The sequence below is a fragment of the Patagioenas fasciata genome, chromosome 5 (assembly GCF_037038585.1).
Source record: "Patagioenas fasciata isolate bPatFas1 chromosome 5, bPatFas1.hap1, whole genome shotgun sequence".
NCBI classification, from domain to species: Eukaryota; Metazoa; Chordata; class Aves; order Columbiformes; family Columbidae; genus Patagioenas; species Patagioenas fasciata.
Genome location: NC_092524.1, coordinates 43135439 through 43161257, shown reverse-complemented (window position 1 = coordinate 43161257; position 25819 = coordinate 43135439). Strand labels below are relative to the sequence as shown.

Genomic DNA, 25819 nt, shown 5'->3' with positions numbered 1-25819 from the left:
ATTAATAAGACTGCAAACCACAAAGTGCATCTAAATTCAAATGTAATTCGTGCTAGCAAATCTGTTATCTAAGCCTTGAAGTTTTTTGTGTTTGGTTGGTTGATTGGTTTCTTTTTTTACCTAATCATTAAAATATCTTCTTTCTCCACGATTTTACATTTTGAATCCAGCCAGCACAGTGACTCGGAATGAGGAAAATGATGAGCTGCTGTGTTCATCCATTTCAGTTGCAGGTTTCTGACCACCTACATTTAAAGTAATTATTGCCTAAATTCACACTTAATGCACATTCCAAGGGCAAACTATTCTATGAATATTTGAAAAAGTTCCTAAAGGCAAGGATGCAAAAACACCGTTTCAAACACACTTTTTTTTTTTTTTTAAATTCTCAAGACCTCATTAACTAATGAAGAAATAGCTAAAAGAAATAGGATTAACTTCACAGGAGGGGCAGTAATAGTATATTTTGCTCCTTCTAGCTAGGCTTGCATATACATCTGCTTTTTATCATTATCTGTCTCTTTTTATCATGCAGTTTCAGCTTACTGCAAAAACTCAAATCTGTAAACGCTGGAAAAAATGCTGATGGATAACTAGTAATAATGTGAAAAATAATCTTATACTGAACGTGCTATGCAAAAGTATTGTTGTTCTCTTGTTTTTTCATAAGAGTCCTTATGCTAATATGTTTGAAGTTGGCACTGTCACTTGAGGGAATTTTTGAGATGTATCATACTTAAAATCCATTTATCTCCTGTATTTTTTAAAACTTCCATGTCATTTGCAGCTAAATATCAACATAGCTTGTATTTGAAAACTCTCTATTCAGTTAGTACCTCACTGTTTTCTGATACCTGATCTGGAAGACACCTCAGATGTAGTATTGCCCCAAGAAACAGTTCCAAACCTGCTAGACCCACCTTATATGAACATTGTTAAATTTCAAGAGAGTTTGCTTCCAGATTCAAATTATTTAGCTTGTTCCTAACTCTATCAAGAATCAAAACATGTTCTAAATCCCCATGTGAATTCAAATTCTAGGGGACAGCACTCAATTGCATTCTGATTCTTGACACTGGGAAACGTACAGCAAACTGCCCACCAGTTCCAGTGCCTGTGTGCCTCTAAGGAAACTGTATTTCTATGCCTGAAATCCCTTTCTATGACAACATTAGTCAAATGCACCAAGTGGGAAATCTAATTGGTAGTAAAAAACAATTCTAGCTGTCATGACCTTGTCTACATTGTGAGTATTGCCACTTTTAGCACTGGTTCATTTGAACTGGGATTAGGGGTGATAGGAATTATAGGGTCAATTATCTCTGGTAGCTAAAATTAATCTCTTTATAATTCAATCCCAAAGCACTAGTCTATCATATCTCCTAAAGCAGTATTATGATTTTAATGAAGCTAAATTGCAAGAATAAACTGTTTTATAAAGGACAGTACTTGGATATAGATGTAAATATTTAACAAAATTTGCTAGGAATATTCTGAAAATCAAAAGCAAACGCAACTCTTCTGTACGGTTTTCTTTATAAATACTTTCTTTTTCTGAAAAGCATGCGACAGTCCAAATCCATCTTTAAACTATCATTGTCTTCTTTCTAATAATGCTTTATGAATAGACTGTCACATTTAGATGTCACAACAAGAGAAGACAGTGATACTGTGTTCTGTCCATTCTAAAAAGGTGGGTGAATGCTATATTGATCACAGGGATCATCAGAAACTTTGTATGTCAAGAGCTCTACAGATTTCCCCAGAATTTCTCCATCTACTTACTAAATGAAGTTAGTAGCAAGACTCCTTTTTTACTCTAATGGGAGCTGGACTGGGTTAACAGTTTAGAGACTTTTTTGCTCACAGACTGTTTCTTGGCAGGTGTTGCAACTTGTATCATGATTTTATCCTGTAGAAGTAGAAGGAAATCTTATGGTGAAAATAAACCTTGTGATCTGATTTATAACAGGATTTGACATAGGTCATTCTGATCTGTGTTATTGCTGTGGTGTAGCCTAGTTATATAACAGTTATACTTGGATAGATGGGTGAACCAAAAAGCATTCTGTAACAACAAAACTCTCAATGCTGTGAGATGAATATAACACACATGTTGCTGTAACGACATCATGCTGAAGTAAAACAAATACTATAAAAAACTTCTGTACTGTTTAATTGCTTTGTTAAAAAAATTCTAAATCAACTTTGCTTGACACTCCAATATTGAAAAAAAAAATTATTTGGGTTTTATTTTTAGCTGATTAGAAAAGGGATTTGCAAAATATTGTAAGTACATGTAAATACAGTTTATGAGTGTGGAAGTGCTAACAAGCCACATTGCCTGGACAAATATATATTTCTTTTCCTTGCCATATGCTCTATTTAGTCATCTGTTAGCGACACGCACTTAGATGTGCTCCACTAATGCCTACTCATTATAAACAAGCACATCACAAAGACCTTGATAAAACCTTCCCTCTGTCAATACTTAAGGAAAAGGAAAGCCCAGTGATTGAAAAACACATCTGGAACCTGCTCATCATCCTTTAAAGCTAAATCTCACCTCTGGAGATGGAAATACTTTCTTTGTCAAAAGACGTCTTTAAATATTACATCCATTTTTTCACATACATGTGATGTCAGAGTAAGGACATGCATTACCAGAGGCTATAAAAACCTGCAAGCATGAAAAATCTGTGAATTTCGCCTTTCAGATGTCTCTGTGCGCTTCAAAACTTAAACTTCCATTACAAAGAAATTTCTAAACTATTTCTTTTGTTCTCTGTGTAAATCACTAAGCCAATTTATTATGGGACTGAAACCAGAGCACTGGCAGAAGTCCTCCCTCCACCTTATTTCTCTTAATGAGACATTAAATTTGAAGCCTTAAACATTGCTTAGATGCAAACTTTGAGAAGACAATCACATAAGAAAATATCCTAACTTAGTTTGTGTGTGTGGATATTTATTTAGCTGTCTTACAAACAGCTCACACATGCGTTTAGTCCCCCTTTACAGAAACAACTGTGATTCTCGAGGATCTATATATGTTTGTTTTGGTATCTCAAAAATGTTACTTTCAACTTCCAAAACAACACTTAAATCTTTAAAACAATTAAATTGAACTGCTAAAATTGGCTGAAGAAAATCTTGCAAACTGTAGCCCTGTTTTTACATTTTTGTTTTGAAAAGTGGGGTGCTCTTTCACTCACTGATACATGGACATGCATCTCAAAACCTGCCTGTGATACCAGTGAGGCAAATGTTTTAACACTCTGCAAGGTAAAGGGTTCCTATAAGGTTTCGAGCAATTTCTCAGCTAAGACTGAACATTTGGAAACAGGATTTCCTCTGGACTTTTCAAAGACAGCAAGGTTCCACTGTCACATCTGGAATTCATACAGGGATATCCTGAAGGTTCTCCTTTTCTGACATCAAAATATATACACGCCTATCAACCAAAACTTAATTATAGGTTTATCTACTACAGTTCTCTTTTTTCCTCCTTATACCCCACTGCGGTCACTACAAGATTTCTATTTGCTTATGTTTTCTCATGGTCAGAAGTAATTTATTTCTGGGGTTCCACAGCCCCATTCTCACTGAGACCAAAGCTTGTTCTCCCAGGCTTCAGGAAAGCTTCAGGGAAATATATCACCAGCAGCAGCTGGGGTCAGAGAGAACCAGTAAGGTCTTGTGTTTGCAGTTGCAGTAATACTTGCATATTCCATTCTCAGACTTACTGCATTTCTATATATGCTGAGATATTCCTAAGAGCAGGTCTGATGGAGCATGAGTGTTTGGTGTTGAAAACGAGTGAGCTGCTGGAGCTGCAATATGTTGGATCATTCCATATGTACAGAAAGTTTGATGTGTCCCACATGCATCCAACTTACTGTACCCACACAGATCAATTCTCTGTCATGTCTACAGTTAGTTTAACACAAAGAGGATACATATTAGACTTACAGCATGAGCCATTTAAAGAAGTTTGCACATGCTCAGCGGCCACTCTTTGGGATTCCTGCATGTCTAGAAACCTGATCAGTTACCCCTCAGATAATGAAGCTGTGTAAGGTAAAGTTTGTAGATGTATGCTCCTGTTCTATCAATGTTAGGTTTACTGTATCTTTTAATCTAGAAAATAACCATCATATCATCTTTCCCTCGTTAATATCACTCTTCTCCAACTTCATATCACCTACCTTTTCTCTCAGACAGCATGACAGAATAACATCTCTACTTACAGTAATTGTTCTCAACTCTTATTTTATTCAGGTATTTGCTGCTTCAGTTTAGCCTTGAAAAAGTGCTTATATGCTGAGAAACCTTTATATATATATATATATATTCTTTTTTTTTCCTGACTATAGTAGCCCATCTAAAAAAAGATACTGCTTCTACACACAAACCTTGTCCTATTATATCAAGTCCGCACCAGAACAAAGGAAACTAGTATTTAAGTACAGCTGTCAGTGAGTCATTCTGAATCATGGTGGATAAAAAAAAAAGAGATTAGGCAGTAACCTATGACTCCTGAGAAACGGCTTTGTAAGTAAAATAAAGTCAGTCTTGATTCAGTTATGCACCAAATGCCATCCGAGCCACTGTTAAGAGTTGTGGTCTTGAGCACCCATTCAGAGAATACGTGTCTGATTTCAAGGAGGGTGAACATTATTCCTAACACATACATAGTTTCAAGGTCAATAGCCTCTTTTCTATCTACAAGTACATTTCAAATCCCCTCAAATGCACCTGCAAAAGACAGTCTGAAAATGGAAATGGTATTTACATTTAAACAGCATATTTGGTCTCAGGACATATTTTATTGTTACAAAGTCAATACTAGTTTTTGGAGACACTCTAAGCTTTTCCCATCTTTCCTCTGATATCTCTCCCTCCAAATAATAAGATTCAAAGGCTATTTTGCTGCTTAAAACAGTCAGAAGCAGGAATTTAGGCTAATCCTTAGGGGTTTAAAACAAGTATCCTCATGAGACCTCAAACTCATCAGGTGCTTAAAAGACAGGCATCACATGAGAAACACCCTGGTTTGGCAGGCTCAGTTCATGACTCTTGCTCAATCCCTAAAATGACCTGAGTAGAGTATTATTTATTGCGTATGAGGAATATTGAGGCCAGCAGCAAGCAAAACAGCCACAGTCACTTTCACTCAGGTACACCACAGGGAGCAGCTGCTCCTCTGTGTAAAAGTCAGTGTTTTCAGCACTCTTGCAAAAAGCAGCTAATTCCAACTCTTCCTCAACCTCAGGACACACAACTTCTTATCTCCCACTTGCCTTTCACTAGATAATAGACTAGAAAGAAGGGAATGGGAACAGCTTTCTAACTCTCCAAAAGAGTGAAGATAAAACAAGAACCTGACAGTGCCTGTGTTACGTCTATCAGATGACGCTCCGTGATCTGGATGTGGCTAGGTTAGGGTTATCTAAAGAATAAACTATAACTTCTCTGTAGGAGTAAAGGAGGAATATTGTATGACAAAAAAATTTCTAAAGCTTCTATTAAAAACAAACAAATAAACAAACAACCGAACAAACCAAACCAACCAAAAACCCCTCACCAAAACCAAAAACCCCACCACAAACAAAAAAACTAAAACCACAATTATTTTCAAGAGTGTACAATAGGTTGTTTTACAAGAGTTATCAAATCTTAATAGCCTGGGCAATGAACAACAGACCAGAGGTTGCTCAAGAATAATTACTAAAATATATTTGCTATCAGCATTTTTAGATCTCTTAGATTAACACTATTAGATACTCAATTTATGGCTGATTTTTCATTCTATTACATAATAGCATTAATATTTTATTATTTGGGGCAATAAATTAGTGGCTATTGTTTATTAGGACATAGCACAGTGTCCTGTACATATGGGCACATATATATCTTCATCATCATGATGGCTCTCACGTCAGAATTATGAGGCGCAGCCTTGAACTGGCATTCATTGTGGTGGCAGAAGTTGCATGATCAAGACCCTCCATTCAAATGTGTATTTGTATTGTAAAATAATGCTTTTCTTTCCTGTGTTGTGATATAAGCAAGCTGGTTTTCTCTAAATAAAAGATATTGTAGAGCTGATACTCCCCATAATATAAGCTTAAGAAATACAGTGTTGAGTCATTACACATTATGATTTTTCATTTATTGTGCTTTATACGACTGCAAAGGTTTCTGTTTTCATAATCAATGTTTAGAGCAATAAGAGCTCTAAACATACTACTATTAAATAGTATCCTTTAAATATATGCAGTCTTAGTAATTCAAGATGCCAGGTTTCATTTTAATGCCTTTGAACCCTTTTCCTTTTTAAGATGTGTTATTAACAACTCAATCTATCAACACTGCTTTATTTTTCATAATCCAAAACTTAGAAGCATTTGAAGAAAATCAACATTAAAAAATGGAAAAAGAAGAAACTAAACTAAATCACCACACTACAACCTGAAAAAGTAGCCATAAAAATTGGTTTTATAACAGAATAGTTTTTGAAGTAATTGGCACAAAGACTGTTCTAGTGCAGATTGCTGCAAGAGCGCTCTTGGCAAGAACATCATAAGCACTAGCAAAACTTTAATATGCTCAAACAGCCAAATACAAACTGACACCAGGAACCCATGTGTGGCAACAAACAGGAAAAAAATAACGTATCTCAATTTAATACAAACCTACATACAAAGGGATCAATTTTTTACAATTCGTGGTTTAGCATACAATACAGCTGTCCTCAGAGTGAATATAGAGTAGCTATACATAAGAAATCAGAATTATCAATTCGGGGGAATTTCTCAAGAGTCCTTTTGATATGTAATAGAGCAAATATAATGACTAAGAAACCAGACATCAATGCATTAAATAAGATCAGGTTGAGATCTATTTAGAAAAGACAGGTTTAAGCTGGAAAGAGAATCTCTTTGATATGACCTCCAGAGCAGACCATTTGCAGGATTCAAGATGAGCAGATTTACTCTTGCATATCTGCTTGCTTCATAGCTGCTTTTAAATATAAACTCTAAAATATCTAATATCGAGTTATTGCAGAATGAAGTCTATATAGTAAAAAGATTAAGAACCTGGGATTTTCTTATACTTCTAGGAACTTTTATAATGGATTTTGTATGTTGAATTCGGAGGAATAAATGAAACATTGTTAATTTAAAACCTAGCTAATGTAACTAATTTATTTCTAAACGATCTATTACAGAATCTGGCTACTGCTGGTCTAAGCTAGGAATCTAGAATACCCCAGAATATTTGGTAGTCTGCATCCCCGATTTATGGCCAATACTTATTTAACCCCGAAACTCAAAAGATAGCTCCACTTTAACAGATTTTCCTCTACAAATCCCTTGGTGTTCAAATGTGTTGCATTTTTTTCCCTCACAAAATGTTTGAAGTCCCCTTTAAAAATAATGCCTTGAGGATATTTTTTCCTTAATACCATTTAAAGAAAGTTGAAAGCATTTAGCTATTGAAGTGTGCAGGGTTCTAATAAAAGAATTGTCATCCCTGCCCATAAGCAAACTCTCTCGGAGCTCACAATTCCAAAATTCTGGTGGTCCTGCCAGCAGTAAAAATTAAACCTGAAAAAGGACTTCTGTTGCATCAGTTCGAAATGTGGTTTATTACAGTATCAGGGGGGTGGTGTTACCTGGCTACATAATTCTGTAACAGAAAGGGTAGAAAGTTATTTAAAAAAAATGTTAGCCAGAATCCTGTATGTCAGAGCAACCAAATCTTGTTGAACTAAAGACAAACAATAATAAATATTCTTCAGATGTAGCCTCTTTATTTCTATCTTTGGAGGCAGAAATAAAGTGGGGATTTTTTTTTCCGCTACTGTTTTATTTGATGTAGTTCTTAGCAGTCCAACAATTACCTTAGGTGATTCTCTGCACAGTGAACAAGGACTAGATAAAACAAAATATCTGATATTAATGCATTTTTTCCACATACAGATAAAAAAATGTAGAAAATACTGATGTGTGTAAAGACAGAAATGAATTCCCCAGCTTAGCCTTGATTAAGACAGGAATGTTTATATTCTACTCAAGCTCTCCACCTGGGGTTGCAACCCCGGAATTAATTGTGAAGTTAGTCAAGAAAATTCATATTTGCTTTTCCTTATTTTGTGGCTATATGGGTGGAAAGATCTGAGTTTTGTTCATAGTAAAGCAGGGACACACTATGAAAAAGGTTGAGAACTACTATTTGAATGTCATTAATACCAAGGTTCCTGTGCTTGTGCTAATGGTGTCTGGTACAGGATTTTAGACAGAGAAGTGACCAGTTTGTTTATTTTAATGTTTGCATGGCTCAGTTTCCACTGGCTGTACACAAACATACAAGTTGTACGGAAAGATCTTGGACAACAGAATGTGTGAACTTTCCTGCAGAACACCACAACTGTGACAAAAGGTGGAGATGGGCAAAACCCATTAATTTCCCATAATTATTAATATGCTTTCACCTTCCTTCCATCAATGATACTTATATGAATCTAAACTAGAAGGGGAAAACATACAGCAAAGTATATGAGCTGATTTTATGGAAGATACAACTGGGAATTTCAGGAAAGCTGCTGCAGGTGATTAGTAATGCCTCTGCATCCAGAGGGTGAAAATTAATGATTATGGGATGGGAGGCATGAGTCTTCTGACATGTCTGCCAACATCTAGTCTCTGTAGTTCTCAGAACATGCCCAGTGTTATATTTGAACGGTTTAAACAGGTCTCACATGGTCCTGATAAAGAAGGTAGCTGGCATTCAAACTGCAAGGCGCAAGGCCTAAGATGGCTTCACAGAGACTCTGGCTGTAGGAGAAGACTGGGCACATCATGACAACCCTTCCAGAGAAGCAACTCTGTGTCCTAAGAGCAGCTGGATCAGGTCAAACTAGAGGTCTATGTAGGTCAACATCCTTAGCGTGAAACCCAGGCTGCCTAAAGGAGAGCATCAGACTAGTCAAGCATCCAATGACGTTTCCCTCGTGTATTCTGCCAGGACTTCCCAAGGTAAAGGCATGCTGTTTAGTCAGCTTTTGGCATTCATAGTGCCCTGTGGCAATGAGTTTCACTGTTCAACTCTGGAATTGCTAAGTACCTTCTTTTGCTTATTCTGAATTTGCCATTTACTACTTCAATTTTCTTCACCTACCTGTTGAGAGACTACAAAAAATCATATCCCATTCACCTTCTCTGTACACTGATATTTTCTATCATGTGTCTCCACAGTCATCTTTCTTCCAAACTGAATCTCCCAGGTATATTTTAGCTGTTTCATAACGTTGATCAATATTGTCACTTTTTTGCTGTTCTATGATCTTCACTTTGAGATGAGGTGAGATAACAAGTGCACAAGTATTCAAGATAAAGGAAAACCATAAATTTATACAGTGGTATAATGACATTTTCTGTTTAATTATTTTTTTTTTCTAGTAATTTCTTAGCACTCTGCTTTCTGACCACTACTGAGCAGTAATCTGTTCCTTTCATAAACTTCCCATTAAAACTTGAAGGTATCTCCTCTGAGTAGTAATAGCAGGTTTAGAGCCCTTTATTTATATACAGCCAGGACAGGGTGGTTTTTTTTTTGTTTTTTTTTTTTTTTTTTTTTCCCCAGGTAGTAGTATTTTACGTTTACCTGAACTGAATTTTATCTGCTATTTTATTGCCCCTTAACATATAACCATGGAGTTCTTGTGCTACTGTTCACATTAGACTTACATTTTTACAGTTCAACAAGCACTGTAACTTTCCTGTTCACCTTGGTTTCAATTTAATTTATGAATATGTTGAGAACCAAAGACCCATGAACAGCAATTGCTGTGCAAATGAAGCAGTTACCACTTACGTAAACTGACCATCATCTTTTTTAAAAAAAACAACAACAACAAAAATCACTAATGCATGAGAGGATCTTCCCCCTCCACTGGCAGTTTAATTTCTTTCAGACTTTTGGTTAGGGACTGTGCTGGTCCCCACGCTGGAAATGCAGCTACTCCGTATCAAACGGAAATCCCCTGTAGACATGCTTGTTAGTTCCCTGAGAAAGCTTTGAAAAAGTCTTTGGCTTTTCCTTGACATACTGTGTTTGCTCAGATGTCTACCAATTCTACTTAAGTTTCAGCAGAAGTGTTCTATGTTATGAGTTCCCTTGTGCTAAGACACAAGGAAGGTGTTGCCTAGTGTTTACACTGAGCACCGTAAATGAACATATATGAAAGGAACATGTCTACCAGGAGATGTCCTTCCTGAAACAAATCTCTGTATGACTTTTTGAAAAAAAAAAAAAAAGAGTATATAGACTTATTTTGCACAACTCTGTGAAATGCAATGAAATAATACTGATGAATTACTAGAGCCATGCAAACTGTGGGTTCAGTGACAGCAATATGTCATAAATGTTTGGATATCAGGCTCAAGCTCCTTTCCATAGGCACACGAGCTGCCACCCTAAGTCTCTCCTGAACCTTTTGAAAAAGGAAAAAATATAAATAACGACTTTCAATCAAATAAAATTTGTCGAGAAATATTCATTGATGAAATCTGTTTCATGTCAAATCATCCCAATTTCACAAAAGACCTCTGACACAAAATCAAGTTAATGTTGTTGGTAGGAGCATTTCTGTGGGTATTTCAAGAAACTGTACTGTCATTACTAGCTGAAGTCTACCCAAACAAGGTATGTGATTTCTCTTTGAAGAAAAAACTTTCATTCCACTTGGAGACAGATGGTCTTTGCAAAGCCCTGACCTTCTCCTTGACAGGTACAAATGGACTACTATCCATGATTTGTTTCTATAATCTACCTAATGTAGAACAAGGTAAATTATAGATAGCAATTGATTTGTAAAAATCATCATGAACCAGTATTGTTTTAAATGCCAGATGTGGATAAATGGGGAGCAAGAACTTACAAGACAAGATTTGTGTTCTTGAATCTACACTGAAGAAGCCTCTTGCTTTATCTCCATTGGAATCAATTTAGTAATTTTTAATTCACTGATTTTCTGTTGTTTGCTTAACATTTATTAATTGATTGTTATACTTATGCAATTAATTCAAAAGTTGGCAAATTTAACATGCAGAGCCTAATTTGCTTTTACAAACCCACCATGTAAAATGCTTTTTTTTTTAAAAAAAACCCCAACCAACCAACCAAAAAAAAAGCACCAGGTTACCAAGAAAATACCTCTGTATTTATAAATGAGTGTTAGTAGGGGTGTTGCAAGCCATCTGAACCTTTCCTTATATTTTAGTAAGTTTTTCTATGTAATTTAATAAAATAACAAGAAAAAACTAGTACAGTTTTCCTTTTCACTCACTGCAGTCCTAATCAAAAGTCACTTTGAACACCTATTTCTTATCCTCTGCAAGCCTGGACAACTCCTTTAAGGGTACGATGCATCTCAGGTCCTATTGAAATAAATGGTATGCCTGCCCCATCATCCAGTGGTCACAGGATCTGTATCTTCACAACAGCCTTCAGGTTTCTCAGCTGTCAAGTGTTTCTCATCTGGAATAAGAGCCATTCATTTGCCCTTCACGTCATACTCATTTATGATGGCTGAAATGTTTATTCAGAAAGAGAGTAGAGATAACGAGCAAGGTTTCTTTGCTCTTGGTTACCAGGGGCTATTCGCAAGACTTCAGTCTCGCTCAACGTGTTCCTCATTGCAACACAAACCAGCAGAGAATGAGAGAAAGAATAATGTTCCCAACTCTCATTATTTTATTATCACTTTCACCATAAAGCCTCAGTTTCTGTGTCTTTTTTCCTCTGTGTGCCACTCAGGCTGCTGCTGTAAACTGGACAAATTGACAAAATAGAATTTTTGTACAGGGAGGTAAGGAATATGCTTTCCACAATGAGTTTCTTTGTGGCCTGTATAAGGCTAGAAGGGACCGAAGTGTTTTGATCCCACAATGAGGATTTAATATCTCGCACAGACAAACAGATGTTCAGATAAATCTGCACAGTTAGGTACAAGAAGACACAGAGAATGAATTCAGTACTCAATGCAGACTGTGAGATACATGAGTGTGCAAGCTGTGATGCATGGAAGTGCTGCAGGGCTTGTAGGAACCCAACACAGGCATTTATTTATTTTTGTACAGGGAATAAAATATGGCCTTGTTTCTCTCTTCTGTGTTGTTGGGAAAACTATGTAGAAGAAAATTCCAGTCTTTTCAGCATTTGAGGTGAAAAGCCGAAGTTAGCTCGTCACATAACTAAGGGTAGAACATATATGTACATTCACTTATGCTTTAATCACAAGACAAGCCCACTGATTCAGTGTGACTAGATCCATGGTCTAGTTGCAAAATAAGAGCCTAAATGATCTTGGCATCCATTGATAAGATAAGAAATGTATACAATCTTTAACAAAGCAAGATCAGTAGGTTCCTACAGAATGTAATAGAAATCTACAAAACTAATGTGAAAAGTCTTAGAATGGTACCTTTTTGATGGTTTTAAAACGATGCTATGGAAATCTTTACCAAGCACATAAATTCTCTGTTAAAATCAATGAGACCGTTAAAGACATCTGGAGAATAGATATGACATCATTCTTGTTAGCCCTGTAGAATTTTGCAGTAAAGAAAGTGAAATAGGCTAGGTACATTTGTAAATTTTGGAATCTTCTATATATTTTGACCTGGGGAGTCATTAGTATCTCACTGCACATCAATCTGCACCCCTATGAAATCCAGTGATGCCTGATATTGCTTATACAATGTAAAACAACTCACGATTTGGCTCATTATCCTTTTGAGCAGCTTCCATTACAATTTCTCCTGGTTTGCTATCCACTTATGCTGAGCACCTTTCTTAAATCTCAGGTGAAATCCACAGGCCACTTCATACAAACATGTTCTTTGAATACATGAGTGTCTGGTTCAGCGGCTAAATTTAAAGCAAGCCAGGGCTATGGCACTGTATATATTGTTGGATATGTTTTCTGGCTTTGTGGGGTATTTGCTGCATGATCTGATAAAAACTGAAGCTAAATTAACTCTACGATTTGTATTCCTACAGCCTTTTCTCTTTTCTTTTTTTTTTTTCTTCTTCTTTTCCTTGGCTCTGTCTGTAAGGTTCATTACTTACAGTTACTGCAGAATCAATTTGAAATGGCCAAAATCAGTGATGGAATTTATAGCACAATAAACATACTGCCATACAAGTGCTGTTACACATGAAAGGGCCTCGGAATATTCTTCTCAGCAATCCTTCTACATAGCAGAGTGTTCTGTTTTTATCAATTTAACAGAATCATCACAAGCGTATTCTGAGAGGTGTAATCCTGACAGCTACACAGCAGATTTTCTCTGAGGCACATATTTTTACAGGAAAACAATACTATTGATAAAATCTTAGCATATCAGAACACAGAAAAAAACCTGAACACATCTTTTTCATTCTCCACAACAGGAATTTTCAGTTCCATTTCACAAAAAACCCACAACCCTGAACCAGGAAGAGTTTATGAGGAAAACATTCTCACATTCCTTGAGATATATATTAGTTAGTTATCAGTTTAGCAACCTTGAAATCTGGAGTAAGAGCACATGGTGGGCACTATGGTGTGCAGAAAATGTGGAGGGGACTTGAAGCTAAAATATAAAGGATAGCATCAGTAGTTGCCTGTTTATAAAATTTATAAAGATTTACATTTCTACTTAGTCTATATTTCTTTCCAAGTGTCTCAATTATAGACATCTCATATTTTACGCCATTTTGAAGCACAGAAAGTTTTAACTTCAGAATGATGCATTGTGAAAAAAATACAGAAAAGACAGATGGCAGGCTGTCCTCCCCAAAACTCAATTTCATAATATGCATGTGACTGCTAATAGGCAGGCACTAAAAAACAATTTTCCTTGACGGAGAAGAGCTGATAAATTGTCAACATAAACTTCGTCTGTGGTTGCTCCAGTGATGTAAAGCCCTTTTGTGAGTTTTGTACCATCAAAGTCTGCATCTTACAACCATATCAAAATTTATGAATGCATATGACTATAAAGTGACTGAAAACAACCCGTAATGCATGGTTGTGTATTGTGAATCAGCTCCTTGCTTCCTCAGGAAAAACTGTTTGCAGTGCCCCTTTCCTAACCCTGGTGCGTTACTGCAGGAGAGCCAGGCTGGGTTCAGTGAGGCCCTGTGTGCTGATCAGAACAGGGATCTGCATTTAGGTGTCTCTTAAATACAGTGCTAGGTCTAGTGGCGACCTGACCTAGCCAACACAGTTCTTGTAACAATACAACAATCTGAAGTATCACAAGAACTGAAACCAGCTGATTAGTCAGGAAAAAAAAACAACAAAAACAACCAACATTGCTGATCACCTGAGCAGGGAGAAACAAATGAAAAGGCTAATAAGGTAATGATTTTCAAGAAGATAAATGTTTACCTAATATTTCAGATAAAAAACAGGCCTGGACCTTCCAAAATATGCCAAAAGTGAAAGAGCTTATTTAGTTCACATGAAATAAAATTAAGCATTTAGTTCATGCATGCACAGATTCTTGGGGAAAATGACCAAACTATTTGTACATAGAATGAGACCTGTTTACATGAAAGTGTAGAGTTCATTTCAAATTTAAACATTTCACCATAATTGATAACTACTAATTTTGATTTTTTGAAGGCTTATTTTTTTCACTTAAATATTTGCACATCTGTAATAATTCAGATCTTACTTCTGAGAACAACTGAGAAACAGTAACTCAATGGCAGATGAGCTGTGACTGCTCTGTTATAAAGGTATTTGCGTAGAACAAAATAATGTTATGATCTCACCACATACTTAATTGCAGAAGTTTCCTGATTGTGAGAAGACTATGAAACATTTTGATCAGCTTCTTCATGTTATACAGAGGAGACACTATTTGCAAGGATGTGACCAATTCTGTAAAGTGAAGCCACAGGAAGAATCCATATTTTTTTAACTTTCTTTTAATTAGAACAATACTGTCGATTTTAAAGGCACTGAATGTGTATCCTATTGCTCTAATTGTTTAGAGTTTATATTACTCTTCATATATCCCCTAAATTAAAAAAAAACACCACCAACAAACAAACAACAAACCAACCAAACAAAACAACAACAATAAACAAAACCCAAACCGGCAGTAGACCAAGAACAGATCTCAGATTTAGGAAATAGTGCCAAACTTAGGCAGATACACTCTTTTCCAAGTATATTTGGATAGACTCACTGATGTGCTGAATTGTTTGGTTTAGTATGGAAAAATATATAAGTTTAGAATGGTAATTGAATGTGTCTGTACAAAGGAAAGGGGAATGGGAGTATTTAATGTGCTATCACTAATAGAAGTGGAAAACTTATTGTTTACAACTGATGAAACACACCTTGGCCATGTCCTTGTTAGGGCAAGCAATTCATACAGCAATGTACACAAGAAATTCAGAGAGACTAAAATAATTATCTATATAAAGTGAAATAAAATTGTAACCCTCTTCGAGCTCAGACCTTTTTATGCAATTTGTCTGGATTCCCAGGAAAGGCTCCAGTATGAAGTTTGTAAGGAAATTAACACTTCTTGTAATGAACTTAGTGTTTTCATTTGTTTGGGGTCTTTTGCACTAATTTTAAATGATGGAGAAGATTAAGATAATTGTGCTGTCCCAAGCTTATTCTCAAATCCTGATTATTTTCCTTTAATCAAGCACAGAATTCTTGGTTCTAAGGAGGGATGGCCAAAAAACATATCAGTAACAATTAAAATTTCATACTGGTTATAGATGCATTAAGGTATATAAGCTCCAGGGTCAGTATAAGCCTTGCTCAGCTTTCTTCAAAAGCATTGGGAGTAATAAAGATTTCCATTTTATCTTCAGTGAAATAATACTGCTGAAATATCACCTCATTTTTGATGTCAGCAGTGATTTCTTTTTACCTTCATGATGTCAAATGGGAATTATTATTATTAGAACGACAGCTTCCTAATGATGCTGTAAAAAGGTAGAACTGAAGCTCTTCCCACCAAACATCTATATTCTGCCTTCTCCATAGGGTAAAGCAGATGGGCTCAACCAAACACTGTTCTACAGCTAGTATCAATGCATTAAACAGATAAATCAAGAGGCACACTTAAACATTTAGAAACAGAAGCATAGTGGCTTATTTAGTTATACAGTGGTGTATATTCACTTTGAACATCAGAGAAAAAGGACATTTATACTACAGGAACTCTTTCTGGGAAACATGGCCTGAGACAGCCATGATCAATTTTCTGCTCTAGAAGTTAAAAACAGCAAATCGGTGTCCAGCTCACTATCCAGAAGTCATTGCACCAGGTTAAGTCAACAGCTACAGGGAATGAAAGCCTGTTGTGATGGCCCTTGTTCGACTGCTGGCTTCATGTATAGCATACTGGTGATGGACACATCACCAAAATGCCCTGGGCCTTTGTTCTCTCATTCTGTCAAATGAGCAGGTAAAGAAGAGCCTTGCTTCATATGACAGCTAATTATATGAACAAAAATTGGCTTCTGAGTAAATGCTAGGCCTTGAACCTTATGCAACACCTGGTGCATGTAGAAAGTCGGTGAACACCAGCTGCAAAGTGGTAATATCTGCTGGAGCAAAGGGGGCATTATGATTTGCTAATACTTTCACTTTGGTCCAAATATAAAGAGCTACAATCCAAAATGATTCCCTACCATTTTTATGTGGTTATTACACATATTGCTTCATACTGTTTGATAAAGCTTGGAGGTCTTTAGGGTGAGAAATCTATAGTGAATATGAAAAAATATCAAATTGTACAAAAAAAGTCTATTTATAAAGTTTGCTTGCTTTGAAACGAGAAAGGCAAAGTTTGCAAGGAGCCAAGTTGGCTGCCAGCGCAGGAGGTGGATGCTGCCAGCCCTGCTCCTCTCCCACAATAAGGTGGCAGGAACAGCAGCCTCAGGGAGCTCCCATGGGCTAAATCCAAGGGGCAGGAAAGATGTGTTTTTCTGCTGGTATATGACTTCTTTTTCCTTCTGAGGATTTTGGAGTAGCTCTTCTACAGCCAGTGGTAGCCCAGTTGAGAGCAGGAGTTCATATTTTCCTGGGTTTTCTGTGAAGGTTCTGCTAAACGTCACAGTATCTGATCTGAGTACTTTTTTATTTGGCATCTCATTTTGCCTATTCAGGGCAACCATTAAAACAAAGGAAGTATCATCCTGAGAAAATGAAGTGTGATGTGCTGGAACACAGAGATGATTTGACAATATCCATGCACTGAGGTTGAGAATGAAGTACAGCATGTAATCACAATTGGCTCTGACACAAGCAGCCATTGTTATCTTTGGCAAGTTACTCAATCTCCTGGTATGTCAGCACTTTCCAGCCTCACATTGCAAAAGTACATTCATTAATATAAATGACATTATAAGCAACAGGAAAAAGCCAATAAAACTAGTGCTTTGCACAGGTAAGAACCTGAACAAAAAGTAAAAGAAAGTTCAAAAACCATGTGGGAATTGTGGGTTAAAAAATAAATGAGAAGATGCCTTTCTAAGTTCACGAAGAGGTGAAATCATAATTCAGTGTTTATCTCATTGTCACACAATACAAATAAATTAGTGCTGTTATATCACTAAGAAGATAGGAAGAGTAGGGAGCAGGAGAAAAAAGGACCTTTTGAAAAGATTCAGCTTTAACAGGACAAAGAAACATTTTGATCCTTATGAATTGTTGGCAACTAACATTTCAGCATGTATTGAATACACGAATTAATGATGAAGGAAAAATTACAGGGAAGTAATTCATAATGACAATATTTAAATAGCATTTTAAATATTTCCAGCTGTTTGTAACAGAGATTTTCTCTACTGTGTTTTAAATTTTGAAGAATATGTGATTGTAAAAATTTATTAATGAGACCCAACTTCTGTAGCTGGTATATAAAGTGGGCTGTACAACCTTAGCTACTCAGGGGAATACGCATGGTGGCCTTGCCTTTGTGAAGTGAATGTGGAGACAGGCAATAACCCACAGCTTTGCCTCCTTTAGTGCAACAACTGTGTTTTTACCTGGTGTCTGTGTTACTTACACGTGAATGATACATTTGAAAGGAACTTCTGCTTGCCCAGTAACACAGCCTATGACAGATCACAGTGTAATTGAAGTAATGTCTGAGTGTAGGTTCCACATTTGTGGAACAGCTTCATTCCTGAAGATATTTTTTTAGAATTTTCATATAGTTCTTCAAGAAAATTTTTAATTGCAGAGGCAATGGTGAAAAATACTCTCTTGCAAAAATGAGGTCTTCTTCCTCTAGTTAACCCACCACAGTTCCACAAAAACTAAATACATACACATTTTTGCATAAGATGACGCGATTATACCCTTATGACTATCAATTCAAGACCTGTATTTTCTATTCATCAGCTATTGATCTCATGCTACCAGATCAAGACAATGTGCAACGAGAAACACAACGAGAAACAAATTTTCTTAAATGCAACATTCACTGAAACACAAGTTTAAGAACCTTCCATCCAGTTTCACCTCAGTTCTGAACATCGTTGACTGTTTTACACTCAATAAATATTTACCAGTGCAAAAATGATACTGCTTCTGTAAGTATCTGCTGAAGAGCAGGAAGATGTACTCATCTACATTAGCAACATTAGTTACATTTTTTCAATGTATGAGCTTATTGTCTTTTCCAGGTCTACTTTGGACAAAAACTTTGAACTGTTGGAAGCAGCAGACATAATTTAAAAACCTATTAGTGTCTGCATTTGAACATCTAATACAATGTTTACATTATGAAAAGGAGGTGGGCCTAAATATCCGCTGGCAAAAGTTACGAAACAGCCAAGTGGAGTAGACATGTTGGCAGCAGCATCTGTCCGTCCTAGAGCAAATTCTGGCTGGTGATTCTTCACAGTGCACTATGTTGTTCACTTTGCTCCTACATAAGGCATATTCCTAATCATTAACAATAAGCAGTGGCATACAACATTGGGGGATAACCTAAGAAAACTCTGGACTGAAGACCTGTCTTGTTCAGTAGGCATTCCTACCTGGGAGCACGATACCTTCCTCCTAGTGTGTAGTAGTGAGTATTTTCTGGTTCCCACTCTGGTGAGATCTCATTGTGCTCATCGCACTCACTGATCTCTGTTTATTAACACTGCAATGGTTCTCACACTGCACTATTAGTTCACACGTCTAGATAATTAGTGCTACTTATAGAAGTGCAACAAAAGTTTTGTATCTCTTTGACTCAACAACTCTTGGTTCTTGAAAGAATACCAGGCTTGGCTTGGAGCTGATCTCTTGTCCATTTTGAGTATCTTATTATGTATCAGAGTAAATATTGATCTCAGCTTTCTTTCACTGTTATATCCACTGACTTCTAATACAGGTAGCTTCAGAATTATACTGCCTAAAGATCAGAATCAAAGGCAATTGCTGCTAATTTGGTGATATTATCTTTTTATATCACTTTCTCTTTGATAACAGAATGTATGAAAATAGAACATTTTCCAGAAAGTAATCTGTGTTTGCTCAATTTTATGTTTTCTTTCTTTTCAGAATCCAGTTTGTGATTTCCCATTTACACAATCTGGAACACACTGCAACAAAGTCAGCTCTGAAGCCACATGAACATTTAAGACAATATTTGAGGAGAAACACATTCTGGCAGAGGTCTCAGAAATGCTACAGCTGCAGCCATCAGGAGGACTGATCAAAGCTTGAATCTTTCTTTTAAAGAAGACTGCTATTAAAAAGGCCTTTTATATAATACTAACTGTTTAGTTTCGTTAGTGCTACTGCAATAATGAATGCCTAGCATATATTCATGTCTCCAGATGGTAGAACAGTGCTACACACTGTGTTTAAAAGATGCTTTGCTCTGAAATGTCTTTTTGAGAAGGTGGAGTTAGTAGCTGCTGAAGACTTAAAAAAAAAAAAAAAGTTAATGTATTAAGATGCTGAGTGTGAACCAAGGTTTTCCAGACAGCTCTACTAATAGAATCTCACAGCTCTATAGCAAGGCATAAAATGAACTGTAGTCTTCTTAATCCTGTTGCAGACCATCTTTTCTTGAACCGTATCTTTATATGTACAAGTAGATACTTCATAAGACTCAGACTGGCCCATTAGTATTTTGTTCTTTTATAAGTAATGCTGGATCTTTACTAGCTAAGAGACTTCCTTTTGACTAAAAGGTCATCGATTTACATGGGTGAATTCTCGATCAGTTCCTTCTCTCTGACAAATTACCTTTAAGTCTTCCCAGTGCTGAAAAGTCTGGGGAATGCATGTGCTGACATTTAGAAAACTCTTCACATAATGCTTCCTGATGTTGGTTTCTTATTCCTTCTTCACTCAATTAAGGAGGTGTGGCAGTAGCCACGTGATGAAATACTAAATTCTGCGGTTTTCTTTCTTCCTACAGAGAAAGGTCAGGATACCTTTCTGGGACAGAGTAAAATGCTTGACAGAAAAAATTTCAAGGGGAAAAAATATTAAAAGAGGAGAAAAGAGTTAAGGCCAAACTGGAAACTGGGATATGTGAATTCCCTCAGGCTAAGGAGGGAATTAAATCTGACTCTAACATACCCACGTCCGAGAAATGTACTAATCATTAGACCATTATTATGCCAAAAGCCAGCTGCCTTGTCTTTCTTTCTCTTTTCTACTCCCCTGAAATGGCAGGTTTTCTGCTGTGTTCTTAACCAGCCCAAGATCTTTCAGGTCCTTAATGTGATTTTGGAATAGGGACATCTTGTTATTGAATTCCAGGTGAACCTTTCACTTAAATGGGAAACAATAATTTCAGTTTTGGATTGAATCAAGAGAACAGTATCACAAAGCAAGTGCAATTGCTTAGTTTTGTGTCTCTAACATTTTTTGGTTTTCTTGCCCTCTTGGATTAATGAATCTAAATTCTGCCAAAAACTGCACTTCAAGTGCACAACAGAGATTACAAATTTTGCCCAATTTTTCAAGTTCTAAAAAAAGAATAATAAAAAATATTAAATCTATATTGTGAATAAAGGCAGGAATAGTGTGAAAAAGGCTGACAATAGAACTGTGATTTCAACAAGAAATTTAGATTTCCACCTTCAAAATCAGCATTCAAAGAATTCTAACTGTATGATTTTAAATGCAAGATCTGAGAGCACAGACTCAGAAAATGTTTCATTTAAACAAGTTGGTAGAAAGTTGGTAGAAAAATACCATTGCACAATACAAAAAGATGAACTCATGTAGATCACAAAGATGAATTTGTGTAAACACTTTTATGGAATTTTAAATATTATTTATAATATTTCATTATACAGTGACTGATGTATGAGGATAGCTAACCAAATTTGAATCCTCCATTACTGAAATTCAGACATTGGATCTGCAACAAAACAAAATTTCTAAACTAACCTTGCTAAAACAAATTTTTTTATATAGCAATTTACTTATTTTTATGCGATATGTCCACTGGTACTTCAGATTATGCTGTTAGGTTTAACAGTCCTCTGTGATTTAATAAATAGTGAAGATAACTTTTCTCTCTTAATTGCAATTTGGTCAGTTTATTTAAGCTTGCTTACTTTCCACAATTCTCCTGCACATGAAGAACACCAGAGAGAAAACCATGTGTAAATACCTGCTCTTGGCATTGATAAGAACTGTGATTCTGTAAAGCAGCAATGCAGGGCTTACACTTGTATCCAGTGCTAACACTTCTGTGCCATATTAAAGGACTTCAGAACTCCTGAAAGTCATATAAAACCAGCTGAAACAAAGTCCATTTCATTCCTCTCCAAAGACTACGTAAGTGCTTTTCCATAATCCCAAGGCACTTTTCAAAGACACAAAGGCCTCACTTCAAGGCAGAAGTATCTGAGTAAGCTAGCAAATATTTCTTTTCTCAGTAATACAGGCTCAGAAGTCTTAGATTATAAGCAAGATTTTGCTCAACACATGATAGCTACTATATTTACTTCCAGTTATTGAAGAGCCTGCAGTAGACTCATTGCCTTATGGCCCCAATGACTTTGATGTTTTAATGACATGGAGGCTGTCTCTTGTTGACACTGAATGGGCCAAATCAGGCGTCTCCATAGTGCAGCAGATAGAACATCTCCAGCTAGGAAGGTACAACCTGAAGGATTTTTAAGATGCCCTTTACCCTCTTAATGGATCACCAAGAAGTTTGATTGCCAGCCACAGAGGCAATAGATGTTGTTATACCAAATTTGGATACTGTCACAGTGACAGTAAAAGTATGAGGGAGTCTCCTCATGTTTGCTTATCCACCTCTGTAATAGCTTATCATGAGAGGGCTACTCCGTCAAACAGTAGAGGAATGTATGGATATATACTAACACATCTGATGAGCTGATGATCTGGAAACTACCAGCAACTACTGGCTCTGATGATGTTCAATGCTTTGACTATTTCTTCATCCCATTAATTACACTGTTCAAGAGATAAGCATTAGGCCCTAAAGGTTTGAACAAAGAAAATCCTAGGACAATCTGACATTGAAATAAACATTACGAAACATTCATATACTACAGGGGAGAAGAAAATGTATGACTGGACTTGAACAAAGTAGTTTTCAATTAAAATTAACTTTGACATATGCCTAAGTCAGACAAGAGAAACATTGAAGGTGGGATAACTGTTAAGGGGACAGAATTGGGTGCCTCAAGTGCAGGAAAATACATGGAAAAGGAGATAAAATGGAGAGAACAAAAATCCAAATTAAATATAAACCTATCTTTAATTGATGAAAAAAATAAAAAAGGAAGATGTGATAGATTTTTAGCAGAGAAAAACAGCAAGTCTCTGTATCATGTAATCTTAGACAACAGATGCAATGGTAATACATTCTTAGTTTTGCAGTGAATGGAATGATTTTCTTTTTGTTTTTATTTGTTTTCAGTGTGTTTTAGCAGCTGATTTTATGTTTGGTTGTGGTTTTTTTTTTTTTTTTAAAGATTGTGCATTTCCTTATTGAAAAGTGAGCAGCTCTCTAGTACCGCATGTAAACTCTTTTCCTACAAGTTCTCAACCTTAGAATATTAAGAATGAGAAAATCTAATTCAAGGAGGGTGCTAGAGAAGAATGAAAGGGAAGGAGAAAGGGAGGATTAATCATGTAACCACTTTCCCATTTCAGGCTTTCAGGGTAATGTAATTCATGGGGAAAAAAGCACCATTGCCTCCACCTTTACATATAATTCAGGTTTAATTAAATCAGTCTGGGAAGTGACTATAAACAGGGTTAATCTCATGTCAGAACAGTCTGGACCAGGGTCTCTTTGAGGTATACATATATGTAAGCCTATCAGTGTGATTTTTGTTTTGATAGACTAGGTCAACCCAAATGATTAATCAATCTCATTCTCTCACTGTTTTCAATTTTATGTGATTTTCCTGAGGCAGGGATCACTCATTCTGAAAATTGGCTAAGCATCTTGTGGACCACCTCAATCATTTGCTATCTAAAGAAAAGTCATCAGGAGGTCTCAAAGCAGGGAATAAACAGAGATGTGGTTCTGAGCTCAGTAAGAATTTGGAACAAGACACAAAGATGAAAACTTTCACAAATATGAAAAATTTTGTCACAGTTGGAGGACTGAATCCACAGGGAGCTGAATACATTTGACAGAGCTAAAACCTGACTCATGTAAGATACGGAGTTCCCAGCACATTGCTCCTGATGAAGGTTTGTATGCCAATTCAGGAGGGTTACCCACCCACAATGACACAAGAGCTCAAGGGAAGCTGTTAGCCAGGAACCCTTGCTTTTTGCAGAGGGAAAATTCAGTGCTCTGTTGTATTCTGCATGTGTGAGGGAGCGGCTCTGGAGCCAGCCTGCTCCACCAGGATTTCCCACAGGAACTCTGCTGCTCACGACCCCAGATGGCATTTCATTTCCCGAGTCAGTGCTGGAGGTCTTCCAGAGACTCTGATGCAGAACTTAGCCAGCTCTTCCCATGAGCTTTGTCAATATTATGTAACTCTTCTTCCCTTTCATGATTTCTTATAGCTATACATCCATAAGGCTCATGGATATTTCTTAATTTTTATAAAAGATAACACCTGAACAAATTTTAGAAGCCCTAAGTTTGTTCTGGCACTGGACTTCTAGAAATCAATGAATAAATTAGTAACATTCCTAAAAGTGTGAGTGACATTCACTGTAGCAGTTGAGTTTTATTAAGCTTGTCTAATACACCAACTGAGAAAGATGTTTTAACAAAGCAGTTCTTAACACTCGGTTAAAAAGAGATCCACATGATCCAACTATTCTAAAATGAATACAAAATTTTTCTGGGGCTTACTGAGGCTGCAGATGATTATCCTTCCATAGAACACAGAGTGTCAATAACCATGCTTTTGAAAAACTGTCAAAGTACAATTCATATGGCTGGACACAGCTGAATTCAGCCAAACACTGTCAGTTACAAAATCCTCATAAACATCGAAAAGCAGAGGAGTTGTGCCTCTATATTTACACCTGCTTAGGACTTGCACACTCTTTATGCAATTTTACTCATGGTGACTCGCTGATGCCTCATGGAAAAATTTGGAGAAAACCAAATGTTTTATTTACAGACAGTTTTATCGACTATCATACCTTTTATCCATTCTCTGTGTCTATGAAAAGCTAGCTAAAAAGTGATGTCTGGTATTTCAAAATTCATTCTGCTCTACCAGTGACATATCAGTTATGGTTTTCAGTGTTTCCATGAGGCATCAGTAGGTCCAAGAGAAACAAAATTGTATTTATATGATAGAGATTACTGTGTCTTTCTTTTGAGTAAAGGGTCTCCTGTGAATTTCAGAAACTGTATTGTAATGAATAAAACCCCACCTTTTGAAGCCAGCCCATTCTAGATACATCCTATTCTGGTGCTGGACTAAAATTAGATTGTCAGGAGTCCAAGAAGAGAGAACAACAAAGTCATTCACATGTCTTCCTTTAGTTGTCACTTACATCTGGCAAAAAATGTCACACTACAAAATCCACAGATGAATTGTCTATTTTTTTTCCATTACTGTTGCAGCAAAAATATCCAGCAAAGCCAGTTCTCTGCCAATCTAACTTTGACCTAGCTTGTATGGACTTCAGTCTCTGCCAGTCTAACTTCAATGACCTGCCCATTCATTCCTTCATTCACCTTCCTCCTCCCGAGGCTGCCAGGACACTTCCTGGTCTTGGTATCTTCTGAGACTTGAAAACCAGTCAGCATGAGCAAGCACTGACCGTATTCTTTCAGGTGTTGACCTTTAAGCAGCACAGACATCAAAACTTGTGGTGCCTTAAGAAACCACTGATTTGGACCTAAACGTCCATTAGCAACTACTTTAATTGTCTTGACCCAGAAATCATCCAACAGGACTCCAGTCATTTCCTTGCAAAGAAGACATTTCTACCAAATTTTTACTGCTCAGGTAGGCTACCTTGATGCTATATTCACAGAGAATTTTTGGGAAAACAGACTTGGTGAATTTTATTTCTAACCTCCTCTAAATCTTCCTCCGAAAACTGAAAAAAATTCTTGTGAAAGTTTTTGAATGAACATTGACAAGCAACTTCTTTAAATTCATACACATTCTAAGACTTACGTTCTTGTACCACTCTTTTATCTTATATAATGCTTAATGGATGACATATTTCATTCCACAAGTTGACGATGTTAAAAATATGCTATTCCTTCCAGTTTTAGTATACTGCAAAGCCACTGATAGCTACAGGCACTATGAGCGATATATGACTGAAGAAAAATGAGATTACTGC

General features: G+C 36.5%; 1 protein-coding gene across 7 annotated transcripts in view; it reads right to left on the bottom strand.

Annotated features, from left to right (window-relative positions):
* The window catches only part of NPAS3 (neuronal PAS domain protein 3), a 612196-nt gene that overhangs the window by 36065 nt on the left and 550312 nt on the right, over nucleotides 1–25819 (bottom strand). The window lies entirely within an intron of this gene.